Below are 13,771 nucleotides of genomic sequence, written 5' to 3'. Positions count from 1 at the left end.
ACAAGGTCTTCGTATAGAAGACCACAAGGTCTTCGTATAGAAGACCACAAGGTCTTCGTATAGAAGACCACAAGGTCTTCGTATAGAAGACCACAAGGTCTTCGTATAGAAGACCACAAGGTCTTCGTATAGAAGACCACAAGGTCTTCGTATAGAAGACCACAAGGTCTTCGTATAGAAGACCACAAGGTCTTCGTATAGAATACCCCAAGGTCTTCGTATAGAAGACCACAAGGTCTTCGTATAGAAGAACACGAGGTCTCCGTATAGCATACCTGAAAGTTTTCGTATAGAAGACCAGAAGGTCTTCGTCGTTCGTAAGATATATAGTATTATATGTATTTTCTAAAAATAATATTAATCGGCGAAAAGCGCAGGAGTAATGGTAAAGGGTATCACATGGTATGCCCCATCCTGACTGCAGCATTTGCTTACTTCTTCGTAATAGTTCTCTTGGAAAATGTTGCAAATAGTTCCACCCTCGTTGAATGGTTTTGATTTCAACTTCAAATCTCTGTTACTCTTTCAGTTTTTATGAAAATTATTTTGGGTTGATTGTACACCAAGCAACAACTACAACCACTACCACCCATCTGCACAGATTAATATTTATGGATTTTTGGCTTTTAGCTAAACTTTGCTTTTATTGTTGTCGCCGTTGTTGAGTTGACGCTTGGGGTTCGTGGACGTTCTGGTCGTTTACGTTTCTTAGCTCGCTTCTTGTTTTTGTTTTTTAATGTGGCTTTCAATTGAACTAATGATCCTTGTTTGAAGTGTATGCGAGGACACTGCCATCATTAGCAATACAACGACCGGCAGTTGTTACAAGTAAACTCCCAAAATTGAACAAGACAACAACAAGAACAACAATAGTTTCAGCAGTAATGTTATGCTGTTGGATGACATCGGTTAATAGTGAAAGTGTTTTATAGTTCCATTTTTTTCGCTTTTTTTGTATTCAGAGTGTATTTTGCAGTTTGTCGTCGTTGTTGTTGATGATGGTCTATTAAAGTCTGATTATAACATTAAAACTTTTTGGGTTCAAAACATTAATGCAGCATAACGATATGTCAGTGGTTGGGATTGTTGTTGTGCTTGGGGACCATTGTTATTTTGTTTTTTGTCGAAATGTGCGTTCTTCGTACTTTCGTTCATACAGATTAATTTATGAATGTTTGGGGAATTGTCGACTTAACTGTACATAAATCCATATTTACTTGAATGCGGATAAAATAATTTTACTTATTTCCGTTGGCCCTTTTTCCAAATTTGTTGTTGCTGTTTTTTTTTTTGTTAAAGAAACAGGTCAATAAATTGTCTGAGATTGTAAATAGTAATTTGTAATTATTATTTGATGTTTGTTTTGTGAAGTTGAAACACGTGATATCTTATGATTAAATGGGATTTGGGTTACATATATGTACGAATGTCCTTAATGGGTATATGTGTATAAAGAGTTAAAGGGACTATAGATGTAAATTATTTGTAATCTTTTTTTGTAATGTTTAAGAAAACTTACACAATAAGCTCCCGTTACTGAATGAATCCGTGTCTACATGTAACACATATTTTATTTTATTACAATACTATAACTAATTCAAAAGTTATATAAACCCAAGTGAGCAAAGACTATAGGGACGGGACCGACTATAGGGACGGGACCGACTATGTGATACTCTACTTCGCTACTCTGTGCATAAGGTTTTCACTGATATACATTTATCAGCCACCCTGACCAAAAGACTACGTCGGTGCAAAGCTGGGATATTTGGTATTACAATTCAAACCAAACAAGTACTAAAGTATCTGTCAGGTGTGTTGACGGAAACATACCCTCAGCCACTGACCAAAAAAAACCAAACACGATAATTATGCCGTATATGAAATATATTGATTTTGTATCATGAATTTACTTTAAAGTCTGTAGGTACCGTAATGTAGGACTATACGAAATTATTGACATATCGATGCCTTACTTTCTCAACCTCGTATCTTAAAAAATACAACTTTACAGGAGAGACAAAAAACGATTTATCTCTTGATACATCGCTGTTTGGGTAAAAGTGTAAAAGGCAATAATGAGGGAATTGAGTTCATCTATGCATATTAGTTGTAAAAATATAAAAATCTTTTCGAGTTTAGGCAAGAATCGCATTTATTTAGATACGAGTTTGCTGCATTTACAATCATTTTAAAACTTGATACTTTTTGAATAAGTTACGTGTTTGTTGCATTAACAGCAATTTAAACAAATTACCTCGTTTTGCCAAAATTATAACATGAAAATCATATTTGGCGAATGTTTTATTTTCAAAAAAGTATAAGAAGAAAAAAGAATAAATACTTCAAGTATTTTGAACAAGCTCGTTGGAAACTACTTTATAGTAATACAAATAAATATGGACATAATATCCATAAGAAACGAATATTAAAGAATATTAAATTAATAATATCATTGGTGTGGCAAATTATCATAAAATGAGTGATAGTCGACTGGAATCATTCGTTTCAGATCTTGCAAGTCGTAATATTTTCTTTTTGAAATAGGTAGTTGCTGCTTGTAGAGACTCGGTAGTAAATCATTATGATTGTGGTGCACTTGGACTCGCAATTTACCATTTGCCACTCGTCATCAAAACATAGTTTGTATTGAACTCCGCAATTAAATGTGTATTTCAGAGCTCTTAAATTTATAACGCATGGGTCCACTATTTTTGTGCCTGGTCGAATTGATTTTAAGTAATTGAGTGAAGAGAAATCTCGAAAAAATTTATGATTTAAATAATGTACGTTGTACTGTTTCACCAATCTGGATTGTTTTATTACAGTATTGAAATCAGCTGGCACATATAGTTCTCTACCTTTCTTCTTTCGTTCTATGGACGCATGCACAGAATCACACTCCATTTGAGTGTGGCCAACTACCAGGTATTTTTGCTGAATTTCTGCATGGTAGGTATTTGCATAATGTTGTAAGGCATTCGCAAGTGTCGTATTACGATTTTGAGCACAGCACCCGTCGCTGTAAATTATAATAGGCTTTGATTTGTCTTTTAAATTCTGTAAATAGCCCAGCAAGCAAGAGGTAAATACATTTGAGTCCATACCGTCTTCAGCTTCATGCCATACGTAGCAAGACACGTTTTTATCAAATTCGTTATAAATTGTGAATTGGTGAATTTTTTTTAACTTTGTTACGATTTTTCTTTAAAAATTGACATTGTGCTCACGCCAGGGCAATTCAGTTTCGCCAATTCGTGTTTTTATTATACTACAAATAAGTATGGTAATATACATTGCGGCTAGCTGTGTATTTCTGCAACAGAAATTAATTAGTTTCAATGCGGTCTAATAGTTTAGAAACTACAGGTATTAAGATACGAGTTTGATGCAGTTATGAAAATATAAGTGAATGAGATACGAGAATATATTTTATTAATATTTCCGAAACGCGGCAATATATTGAGAAAATAATTTTTTGCATGATGTAAATCAAAAATAGCTATCGTTTGATATGAAAAACTCAAAATCGAATATTTCTAAGATACGAGGTTGAGAAAGTAAAGCGACGATATACCAAACATTTTTAGTAACCCAAATTCTTCATAAAAGACTCGAAATATAAAATTACGTTAAACTAAGTTTGGAAGAAATGTTTGAAAAAGTTTTAGTGTTGTTTTGCATAAAAGCTATTTTAGTGTGTGCCAGGAGGGTTTTGGAGCTTTTGCGCCATTATCTCAGCATGTATTGACTCACTTCGGAAAAAATGTACCGTTGTAAATGAGGCTGCTAGATCAACGTACTCAAAAAAGAATCAAAACGATGCGAGTGGAGCTCTCACTTTTCCGAATTTTGTATGGGAGGTACCCGAAGGAGTGGACCGATGTAGTCCTAGAATATGGACTAGCTCATACATGACTGGATGAAATAATACGTTGTGCGAATCCTGTACCAATCAGAAACTCCCTGCGAGAATAATTTTGCGGATTTACCATTTTGCTTGGGGTCCTCAGGGTTTCATGCAGCTTTTACTCTAATATCTCAGGAAGTATTGACTTGCGCAAGAAAAAAAGTATCGTCGTAAAAGAAGCCGCAAAGACAATCTACTGAAGAAAGTTTCAAAACGAGCGAGAGGAGCTCTTAAAATGCACTTAATCCGAATTTTGTGTGGGCCCGATACAGATATGTATGGGAATAATACGATGTGCAAAGTTTGGACCAAATCAATTGCTCCCTTCAAGAGTTATCGTTCACACCATTTTACAGAAAAATGTTGAACATTTGTGGGGAAGGTACCCGAAAGAGTGGACCGATATGGCTCATCTTCGAACTTAAAATAAGTTTGGACAAAATTTGGTTCGGATCGGTTGATCCGTACGAGAGTTATCGTGTGCACCAGCCAGACAGACGGACGGACATGGGTAAATCGGCTCCAAATTGTCTGAAACGAATATTGTCCAAACATACTTGGGGTCGATGAGGCACATTTTTGGTCGTATCAAAGTGTATATATACCCTTTCTAGCCTAAAGGCTGCGGGTATAAAAAAGACTTACCATTTCCGAGATATCGCGATCTAAAGGTCAAATTAAAAACCAGTAGGAAAAGACCAAAGTCGGGCGGGGCCGACTATGTAATACCCTACACCAGTCGAAATATGTAAAAATGGAATAATTAGTTTTTAATTAATATGGAAGCTATACCAAAATTCGGGGCTATATCAAAACGTGGACATATGTATGTCCATAATTCTTGGTGGAGAAGTTTTTTAATAACCCAAAACAAACATTAAAGTAAATTTTTTGAACTCATTAAACTCCAAATGGCAAATTGGAGCCATATTTGGGGAAAATCGTTAAAATACCTAAAATCGGGAGGTACCGTTATATGGGGGCTACAAAAAAACATGGACCTATCTTAACAATTTTAAGTGGAGCAATTTCGGCCATTGGGAACCTCAAATGTAAAATTTCAGCTGGTTTGGGCAACAAATGCGGCTAAGATCCTTAAAATACCTTAAATCTGGAGGTACCGTTATATGGGGGCTATACCAAAACTTGGGCCGATATAGCCCATCTTCGAACTTGATCCCCAATTTTCAGCGAAATCGGTCAACAAATGCGACCTGTATGTTGCGAACGGACGGACGACATGCATAAATCGACTCAGAAAGTGATTCTATGTATATCTATCTCGCTTCCTTTTGTATGTTACATACAAATGCACTAACACATAATACCCCTTACCACATAGTGGTGTAGGGTATAATTAGCCGCGTGTGTACATTATGATGCGAACCGGTTAAAATAACCACACTATGTGTTAGGTACTTCCATAAGCTTCCAAACCATATCCACTTTGCAGTAATCGTTTTAGTATAATCGGGTCTAATCCAGTTTTTAAATCTGACCTTTCGGGTCGAATAACCGCAATCAGCGCAACAAACCCTACTTCCGTACAATACTTCAACAAAATCGGAGAGTTTTCGTTGCTGTCGTTCCCGTTGGGCTTTCGATTACACATGTGGGTTAAATGGGCTATTTTTGCATAAAATGACTCTACTATGCATTAACTCTACTAAACACGCTCCGATTTTGTTGGCATTTTTTGTTAAAAGATAGGTATAATTTCGCTCTTCAGTGCAACCCATATTTTTTGGAGGGGCCGGTTCGTCTGAATATGTGCATAGCGTTTACACGTGGTGAGTTATTATATTTTTCATCAGTTCATAAATTTTAGTAAAACAAGTAAAAAAGTATCAGTCGGCTTTGTCGACAGAGATATACCCTCAGCCTATGTGAATTGGGCGTGAAACACATGTAAAATCTTCAAAATTCCGAAAATCGGGAGGTACTGTTATATGGGTTCAATATCAAAACGTGGACCTATGTCCATAATTTTTATCGGAAAAGTTTTTTGTAAAGTGAAAACCCCGCATCTCAAAATTCAACCAATTTGGTTGATAAGTTTAGCTAAAATATTCAAAATACCGAAACATTAAGAATTACCGTTGCATGGGGACTATCCCAAACCAAAACGGGGACCGACCTTCCCAATTTTTTGCTCTCGACATTGTCAGTGAACTATAAGTATTTATACCAAAATGCATCTGCCAACGCCAACTCCTTTTATATTTGGCCACCGTTTATTTGAACTCGCGACATAGTGCAGCGTTTTTTTGAGGTTATGCGCAATTATCTCGGGAACTATGGACTTGCCCTCGAAAGACATTACAATGGCGTAACGGTGGTCGCACGAACGTCCCGCTACAAAAAATTTCATAACGATTCGTGAGGTGTCACTAAACTGCACTTATTACAAATTGTGTGTGGGAGGTAGCTGAAGGAGTGGACCGATATAATCCATATTCGAACCTGATGTATGCCTAGAGGTAGTATTACCATATGCATAGTTTGGTTCAATTCCGTTACTCCCTTCGAGAGTTATCGTGCGCACAAGTTTTGCGACAATTTTTGAACATTTGTAGGGGAGGTACCTGAAGGAGTGGACCTAAATCAAATCTGGACAAAATATTTCGATACCCAAAATTTAAACCGAATCGATTGATCCGTTCGAGAGTTATCGTGCGCACCAGCCAGACAGACAGACGGACGGACATTGCTAGATCTACTCAAAATTGTAAAAACGGCGTTAAATTCACCATAATATATATTGAAACCAGATTTCAGCCAATTGTGCTAAAACGTTCAAGATATCGAACATAGGGCTGTCAATCCCACGGCGGCGGTTTCTTCGATACCGTATTAACCCGTAAACAAACAACATCCGTGTTTCGGCCAGCGGCGGTCACTTGAGTGTACACATGTTTGTATTTGTATCGTTTTTCTGTGTTGGAAGCAACATATCCTGGAATGTCTGCTCCAGATTCTTTTGATCCGTGACGGGACGGATGAAAACTAGGGATAGGTAAGTCGACTTTCGGTTAATCGATTAATCGACTTTTTGCAGTCAAAAATCTAAAAATCGTAGTCGACTTTTGTGTGGAGAGAAAATCGCATAATCGATTATCTTGTGATCGATTTTCGTGTTCGAAAATCGACAAATAGTCGATTATAATCGATTTTCTGCGGTTATGAAAATGTCGAAAGTCGAGTTTTAAGACAACTGAAATAACCGCAAGTCAGAAAAATCGCATTTTTAGTTTTAGACCAAAATCGAAAAGTCGAAAAATCGATTATTGCTTTCCATTACCTATCCCTAATGAAAACCTAGGACCAATATGGATGTGTTCAGTTTGTCACATCCGCATCCACCACACTCAACCTTCGGTGAGATGCAATAGATGCTGGATGTGGGTGCATCTGAGGGGTTGTTCTGGACTCGCCCATGCGAGGGACTACGACATGGAATACGTTACTACATGCTGCGTGAACTCAGGCCAGGTCGTCTGAATACACGACAGTCCCCCCACAGCAGCCGCACACGCACAGAACCTAACACCAGCCATTGCTGTTCCAATTCCCGAAAATGCATTCTTTTTGAAATTAAATTGCAATGGACTCCGAGATAAGATCGAGGAAATATAGGATTTCATGAGTCGGAAGATTATCATGGTTGCGGCGGTGCAGAAACAACTTCAGCTTACAGCGTTGTGATGGTTACAACGTACTCAGGAATGATCGCAGCAGAAGTGCAGGTGGGGGATTAGGATTCCTATTGCACCAGTCTGTTCGATACAGACCTATCTCGTTTGAGCCTGTCTCCCGTACATGAAGTGTATTGAGATAACAATCAGGAACTGCCGAGGTAGAGTTTGCTGAACGTGTATATAACGAAGGTAAATAGCTGTACCCTATAGGCCAGTTTTTGGAAGGTCATAACGGTCTGGTCTTGGAAGACTTAAATACTCATCATGAGTTGAGGCATTCGGTCCTCGCAAATGGCCAGAGGAGGACGCCCCCAACAGAATAAGCGGAGAGTGTCACTGTTGGCCAGACATAACCATCATGTCTGATGATTACTAGACAACCTGTCGTTTCTCTTGGGTCAGGCCATCTCCCCATAATTGTCTCCACCAGCAAACCGCCCGATTTCATCACCTCTGAACGCCGCACTTTCATCAGTCGTGGGAAAGCTAATAGGTCGAGTTTCAGCGATTTCACTAATCACCGCTTCAGATATCTGCCCAACCCTTCTGATGTTCGATTTACGGAAATTACATTCCGAGACATCATCACTGCTGAAGCCGCTCGTCATATACCTGCTGGTCGAATACCCAAAGTGAGATCACATTTCCCAACAGAGGCTACGGGATTAGCAAATGAGGGTGATGGGCTTCGTCGTACCAACCCCAGTGACCACAGAGTCAGGGAGTTAATACTGCATGTTAAGATGTTGGTCGGTGAGCATAAGCGGAACAAGTGGTTAAATTATCTGAAGAGTTGCAACATTGGAGTTGGAGTAAGTGAATTATGGGCAACGGTTAAGTCACTCTCCGAATCCTAGGAAAAAAGGAAGATAGAACCTTTGTCACTTTTGGCGACGTTACGCTAACTGATCCGAAGAGATGCGCAAGTTATTTTAATCGAAAGTTTGTCGAATACCCCGGGGATTGACGGGGGGAGAGGATAGTACTATGTCGCTTAGATATCTTCCTGTCGAGGATCGGCCACCACAATTTACAATGAAATATGTTGCAAATGTCATCAGGAACGCCAAATCATCCAAAGCATCGGACCCTGTCAGGATCTCCATGCGAAACAGCTGGATGTGGCGGAATTCGAGTGTTATTTTGCCTTGCCTGAAGCCATGCAAGGAAGCCAACAGTAGTGAAGAATACAGACCGATTTAGTTTTTGTCGCCCTTAGCAAAGACCTTTGAGGCTTTAATCCTTCACAGCGGTAGAAATAGGTATCCAGTTGCTGATTATCAGCATGGGCTCCGTAAGCAGCACAGCACGACAACAGTGCTGCACTCCATCTCCACAAATATTAGTTGAGGACTCAATCAGAGCACATCGTGTTTATAGAACAGTGATTGTGGCGCTTGACTTGTTAAAAGCATTCGATACTGTCAAACGCATCACGTTGTTTGAGGACATCGGACAGGCAACCCTCCGGCCAAGTTTGAAACGTTGGGCAATCAATTATATAGATGGACGCCAGTCGTACGTGAAATTCACGAACATGACCCGTAGAGTGAAACCGGGTGTTCCCCAAGGTAGGGTGAACTGCGGAACTGCGTAACCTCAAATATCATGCATACAGTTGCAGTCGAAGACGCCATAAACCGCTACCGTGTCAATGCGGTAATCTGACACCAACCCCCATATATCGCAACTGAGGAGCGTCTGATGCCACTACAAACCAGAGTAGTTTTGGTTCAACTACGCTCGCTTTTGCCTTGTAACGTTTTAAATAAATAACCCATTATTTTTTTAGCCTTTAGAAGGTAGTTTGTTTACATTACTTTGTAAGGGTTATTCGGCTCTTGTGACTCCAAAAACTTTTGGGTAGTTTAAATTTTCCGATCAATATTCTATGCATTATGCAATTTTCAATTTTTTCACCCTCAGCCTTTAGGCTAAGGAGGGTATATACACTTTGATACGATGAAAATGTGCCTCATCGAAATAATGGTTTTAGACCCCAAGTATGTTTGGACGAAATGTGTTTCAGACAATTTGGAGTCGATCTAGCCATGCCCGTCCGTCTGTCTGTCTGTCCTGCTGGCTGGAGCGCACGATAACTCTCGAACGGATAAAACGATTCGGTTCAAATTTTGGCTTTCGTAATATTTTGCCCAAACTTAGTTTAAGTTCGAAGATGAGCTACATCGGTCCACTCCTTCCGGTACCTCCCCCACAAAAGTTAGAAAATGTTCGGAAAGTTTGTGCGCCCGATAACTCTTGAAGGGAGTGACGGATTTGGTCCATACTTTGTATAGCGTAAACTTTCTACCAGAGTAATATGAAGTTCGAATATGGTCTCAATAGGTCCACTCCTTCGGGTACCTCCCACACAAAATTTCGGAAAAGTTCAGTTTAGGGCCATCTCTCGAATCGCTTTGATTTTTGTTTTAGCAACTTGTATTCACTCCCCTTCATACGACAGTACAAGTTTCATCAGGGGCAAGTCCACACTTCCTGAGAAAATAGCATGAAAGTTGCAAAAAACCCCTATGACACCGTGTGAGGTGGTTGGAGCGCAAAATAACTCTTGAACGGATCTGCCGATTCGGTCCAAAATTTGGCATTAGTAATATTTTGTCCAAACATAGTTCAAAAATCTTCGGAAAAATTGTTCGTACGGTAACTCTTGAAGGGAGTGGCCGAATTGGTCTACACTTTACACATCCTAATATATCTACCAGATAAAGATCAGGTTCAAATATGGACTATATTTGTCCACTCCATCCTGTACCTCCCACACAAAATTTCGGATAAGTTCACTTTAAGACCTGCTCTCGAATCACTTTGATTTTTGTTGAAGCCACTTGCATTCGCTGCCTCAATTACGATGGTAAAAGTTTTTTTAGTAGTACATACTTCTTGAGCAAACAACCCGAAGAGTGTAAAAACCCCCTATGGCACCATATGGTGTGGCTGGAGATCCACATCCATAACGGTCAATGTCGATCCATTCCTTTTAGTATCTCCTCCGCAAAACTTTTGATCTTTAATCCTAATCAACATTTTTGTCGGTTCAAACGCCCAAAATTGTTAAAACCCCTAAATACGTACGTATTTTGGGAAAAAAATTGTTTAAATATACACAGGCTGAGGGTATATCTCTGTCGGCAAAGCCGACTGATACTTTTTTACTTGTTATCTTTTCTACAAAAACTACTTAACCTATTTTTCTGATGGCCCCAGGTAAAAAGGCTACAAATTTTGTTGAATTTCGGAAGGGGCAGGATACTTCCCAAATTGTAGTTGTCTCTCCAACCTTACGTACTTATTTGGGAAGCAAAGACTTGACAACGCCCACATTTTAAAATATGTTGCATCTACAAAACTACGGAAGCGATTTTAATGAACTTTTCAGGGATGTACAGGGATGGCTCCCGGTGAAAATAGGCTGCATAGTTTGTTTTGTTATTAAAAAACGCTACATTTTCAATAATAACGAATGTATCGGTTTGAAAATTTACGAATTAATATGAAATGTAGGTACTTCTTTTGGGCCTAAAGACCCGACCACGTCTACTTTTTCAAATAAACCGAACCAATTTCCATGAAATTTACAGCAAATGCTCAAGGTTTGCCGTGGCAATGTGTACCTTATGAATTTCAGAGGAGGTGGAGTACCTTCGCTCGCATTTTTTCAAACGATATATGTATATGCCAAACTTATGATTATATCGATTTTAGTCAGGGACGTACGCAGGGGGGGGGCGGGTCCCCTCCGAAATGGTTTGGTCGACTACAATTTTTTGAGCTACTTTAACAAATTATTACGATTTTTTATTTACGATTTTATATATTATTTTCTAAAATACTTTTTGTTTTCAAATGAAAACTGATATTGTTCTGAAGGTTCTGTACTGAAAATGTACTTTGTCATCAAGTTGTCTAAGAAATATTTTTTTTTTTTTTTTGTATACTCTTTTTAGAGAAACTTCCAGTAAAACTGAATTCCTTCTTTATGCCATGCCAGTGTTTTGGAATTCTGTAATGAATATAAAGGTCTTGAGGCTTTAAACTCATTTTGTATTCAAAACATTTACAAATTCAGTATTGTGCGGATTAGAAGTACATAAAATGAAATGTCTATTGGACAATATGTACGACATATAAAGGGTTTTCCGTGGAGTATATCTCGAAAAGCAGTTAGAAAATTGTTTTACTGCCTTAATCAAAATTTTGTATTCCTTTTTTATATAAACTTGTTGTTAAACAATGGGATAAAATAATGTAGAAAAATGTATTGTTGTGCATTATAAAGTGGTAATATCTGCTATAAATAGCGTGCCCATCTGAATTTTTTCCTATCAGTAATAAATTTGTAGCTGAAAACAACCGTAAACGAAATTAATGCTCAAACTTTCGTTATATGGTATTGTAATAAAATCTGCTGTTATTTGTATTGTATATTACGGTGCTCTTGAACCAGCTTTAAATGAAAGGAGCTTAGATGAGAAAATCAAAAAACAAAAAATTGCATTTTTAGGGTTTTTTAGGTTTTGACGATCTTGCTGGGAAACCACAAGCCCCATCAAAATGGAACTAAAGAAAAGGTTGTAGCAGTGGAAATTATCTACAATATTGTTCTTATATGATATTTTCGTAGTTTTTACCATTTCTGAGATATAGAAGCTCAAATTTGGACAACTCACTGACTGTATCGTCGCCTTATAAAACAATGTCAGGACTACAATTTCCCAACTTAAACTTATATATCTCAAAAATGGTACAACCGAGTAAAAAAATTACGAATCCCAATCTTGTAAAGATTTTTCACAGCTACACGATTTTCTGTAGTCCCATTTCGACAAGACTTACTGTTTTGAAGCAAATCGTGAAAACCTAACAAAAAACCTAAAAATGTGACCTGAACTTCTATATCTCAAAAATGGTAAAACCTACTAAAAATCAAACAAATTTTCAAAGTTACAACATTTTCTTTAGCCCCATTTCGATAGGACTTGTGGTTTCTAAGCAAAATCGCGAAAACCTAAAATAAACCTAAAAATGTGAACTTATTTAAAATTCCCTCCAGCGTTTTTTCTTGTTTTTGGATTTTTCTCATCTATGAACACTGCTGTTTCAGAATCCACAAAAACTTCCCAGTTGTAAGCTCCATTAATTTAACGTTGGTTCAAGAGCACCGTGATATTGAACCCTCAGCCATTAGGCTAACGATTAAAATGTACCTCATCGAAATAATGTTCTTAGACTAATCATATGTTTGGACGAAACACGCGTCAAACAATTTGGAGTCGATTTATCCCAGTTCGTCCGTCTGTCTGGCTCGTGCCCATTATAACTCTCGGACAGATCAACAGATTTGGTCCAAATTTTGGAACTCGCAATATTTTGTCCAAACTTCCTTTGGACACCAGACTTCAAAATGTTTCCCTAAAATCTTGAGCAAAGTCCGATTTTTTCGAGACCTAGAGTAGGTTCGAATATGGATTATATCGATTCACTCCTTCAGATACCTTCAACACAAAATTTCAATTACCCGACTTGACCGAAACATCCTAAAATTACGTACATATCAATTTCTGAAACTTCTTGGCTATACAATTTATAGAAAAAAATTGGCTATGTAGCCCGTATTCGATCTGTCTATATATAAAAGTCTCAACTCACACAGGCTGAGGGTATATCTCGGTAGGCAAACCCGACTGTAACTTTTTACTTGTTTTCCAGAAAACAAAAGTTATGAATTTTCATAAGTTTGTCTCAGCTGTGCCGACAGGAGTGATTGGTCGTTGGAAAGTTTTTAAGGTCATCGAGTCCATAAACATCTAGTCGTACAATTAAGATAGAAATAAGCGGGAACAACAACCATTGATGTATCAGATGGAGTTTTTCGTCTTAAACTATTTTTTCAGGATTTAGCTAAAATATTGCCGAGTGTAGTCTCAAACAGTACTGCGAGTTGGTTTCGGAGTCTATGAGTCGTAGATTGCATCACCCGGCTCCTAATATATTTTTTTTTTCTTTTTTTAATGTAATTTTCTGAATTATTAGTTGGCTTTTACGGACTCTATCACTTCTGGTAAAATAGTAAAGTTATGGTGTTTTTATGCACTTAAAGAATATTATTTTCTTACAATAATACAAAACTTTTTTAATGGCACTG

Source organism: Musca autumnalis, unplaced genomic scaffold, assembly GCF_047663935.1.
Source record: "Musca autumnalis isolate F117 unplaced genomic scaffold, ASM4766393v1 scaffold_1, whole genome shotgun sequence".
Taxonomy (NCBI): domain Eukaryota; kingdom Metazoa; phylum Arthropoda; class Insecta; order Diptera; family Muscidae; genus Musca; species Musca autumnalis.
The sequence above is the reverse complement of the archived record's forward strand: the minus strand, read 5'-3'. Positions refer to the sequence as shown.